This window comes from Mus caroli, unplaced genomic scaffold, assembly GCF_978045245.1.
Source record: "Mus caroli unplaced genomic scaffold, Mus_caroli_1 scaffold_4, whole genome shotgun sequence".
NCBI lineage: Eukaryota > Metazoa > Chordata > Mammalia > Rodentia > Muridae > Mus > Mus caroli.
The window spans coordinates 109127733-109130520 of NW_028227259.1; the positions used below are offsets into that span (position 1 = coordinate 109127733).

Below are 2788 nucleotides of genomic sequence, written 5' to 3' on the forward strand. Positions count from 1 at the left end.
CATGATGTACTAACCAGAACACCGGAGCTCTTGTCTCTAGCTGCATATGTATCGAAAGATGGCCTAGTCGGCCATCAATGGAAAGAGAGGCCCATTGGACTTGCAAACTTTATATGCCCCAATATAGGGGAATGCCAGGGCCAAAAGAATGGGAATGGGTGGGTAGGGAAGTGGGGGGCGCTATGGGGGACTTTTGGGATAGCATTGGAAATGTAATTGAGGAAAATATGTAATAAAAATATTAAAAATCAAAAAAAAAAGATTAACTGAAACCTGTATAAATCAATATCCCATATGTATACCTCATATATATAAATTGGCAAATGGACCGAGAAAAAACTCTGAGAAAACAGTGTAATGAATACAAAATAAAATGTGTCAGAGTAACATTTAAAAAGCAAGTCACCTAAAAAACGTAAATGAAAGATTTGCATAATAAGATCAATTATTTTTTTAAAAAATTGAAGTAGATATAAGAAGATGGGAAACTTTCTCATGCTCGTGAGTTGGTAGTTGCATGGGACCTTGCCCTGAAATTAGCACTGTTACCACTCCTGGGCCTGGACTTGCTATGTCCCAAACTAACCTTGAACTCAGGAATGTGCCTGCCTTTTTATTTTCCTGCCTTAGCATCTTTCTGACTCCTTTGCTCATAGTGTAGCTGCCTTTGTTCCTTTAGATTTCTTAAGATGCACCTCATATAATTCATATAGCATCCTTATTTTTTGCAGAGTTGAGAAATTATATATTTTCAAACTCATGTATTTAGAGCTTTTCCCCATAGCATTAAAGGCTGTCCTGAAATCTCAGTTTTCGGTTACAGAGCAGAGAGAGTGAGGAGGCTGCGTCTGGCTCCCGCTCTCACAGCCATTGCAGTACATTGAGCTATATAGAGACAGCGCTGGGGCAAGCGCGAGCCGGACGGACGGGCACTGGGCGACTCTGTGCCTCGCGGAGGAAAATCAACTAAACAAGGGCAAAGGAGATCCTAAGAAGCCGAGAGGCAAAATGTCCTCATATGCATTCTTTGTGCAAACTTGCCGGGAGGATCACAAGAAGAAGCACCCGGATGCTTCTGTCAACTTCTCAGAGTTCTCCAAGAAGTGCTCAGAGAGGTGGAAGACCATGTCTGCTAAAGAAAAGGGGAAATTTGAAGATATGGCAAAGGCTGACAAGGCTCGTTATGAAAGAGAAATGAAAACCTACATCCCCCCCAAAGGGGAGACCAAAAAGAAGTTCAAGGACCCCAATGCACCCAAGAGGCCTCCTTCGGCCTTCTTGTTCTGTTCTGAGTACCGCCCCAAAATCAAAGGCGAGCATCCTGGCTTATCCATTGGTGATGTTGCAAAGAAACTAGGAGAGATGTGGAACAACACTGCAGCAGATGACAAGCAGCCCTATGAGAAGAAAGCTGCCAAGCTGAAGGAGAAGTACGAGAAGGATATTGCTGCCTACAGAGCTAAAGGAAAACCTGATGCAGCAAAAAAAGGGGTGGTCAAGGCTGAAAAGAGCAAGAAAAAGAAGGAAGAGGAAGATGATGAGGAGGATGAAGAAGATGAGGAAGAGGAAGAAGAAGAGGAAGACGAAGATGAGGAAGAAGATGATGATGATGAATAAGTTGGTTCTAGCGCAGTTTTTATTTTCTTGTCTATAAAGCATTTAACCCCCCTGTACAAAACTCACTCCTTTTAAAGAAAAAAATTGAAATGTAAGGCTGTGTAAGATTTGTTTTTAAACTGTACAGTGTCTTTTTTTGTATAGTTAACACACTACCGAATGTGTCTTTAGATAGCCCTGTCCTGGTGGTATTTTCAATAGCCACTAACCTTGCCTGGTACAGTCTGGGGGTTGTAAATTGGCATGGAAATTTAAAGCAGGTTCTTGTTGGTGCACAGCACAAATTAGTTATATATGGGGACAGTAGTTTGGTTTTTTTTTCCTTTGGTTTTATTTTTGGGTTTTATTTTTTTCATCTTCAGTTGTCTCTGATGCAGCTATACGAAGATAATTGTTGTTCTGTTAACTGAATACCACTCTGTAATTGCAAAAAAAAAAGAAAGAAATCTCAGTTTTCACCACTTTGATGTGACACAGTGACACCTTTAGCTGCAGGACTCCAGCTGTTTCTAACCCTCATGGAGTAGTTACCATTTATAGGGAAGACATTCCTCTAAAGGAAAGAGTTCTCCTCTGCTAGTGGTCCAGACAATTTGTACATGATTACACAAATAAGCCTTACTTATGCTTACAACAGCCATCAACACTCATGGAGGCTTATACCAGTGCCCTGTCTCAGGGGCAGGAACCATGTCAACCTGTTCCCACTAGGGCCACACTTGGCTTAGCAAAGTGGTGCTTGTTAAACTGTAGTTCTGCACAAAGATATATGCAAACAGATCTATATTCTTTGCCCTACACAAAACTTCATTCCAAATAGATTAAAGACTTAAAACCAGATACAGTGATTCTGACAAAAGTATCATGGGAGAACCTCACTGACTTCAATGTTACAGGAGACACCCTTCTGAACAGAATACTAATAGTGCAGAAACTAAGATCAACAATTCATAAAATGGACCTCACAAAACAGTGATGTTTGTGTAAAGAAAAAGCCCAGTCAACTGGACAAATAGACAGTCTAAGAAATGAGGAAAGTATTTGTACAATTTAAACACATCTGACAAAGTTGTAATATACAAAAATATATATAGACCTCATGAAACTAGATGTTCTAAAATCAAAAAACTCCAGATAAAAAAATTGGGTAGAGATTTAAACCACAAATTCT

The 2788-nt window shown here is 40.1% G+C and overlaps 1 pseudogene; it reads left to right on the forward strand.

The window, feature by feature from the left end:
• The first annotated feature begins 480 nt into the window (after positions 1-480).
• LOC147005315 (high mobility group protein B1 pseudogene) lies at positions 481-1922 on the forward strand (annotated as a pseudogene).
• The last annotated feature ends 866 nt before the right edge of the window (positions 1923-2788 follow it).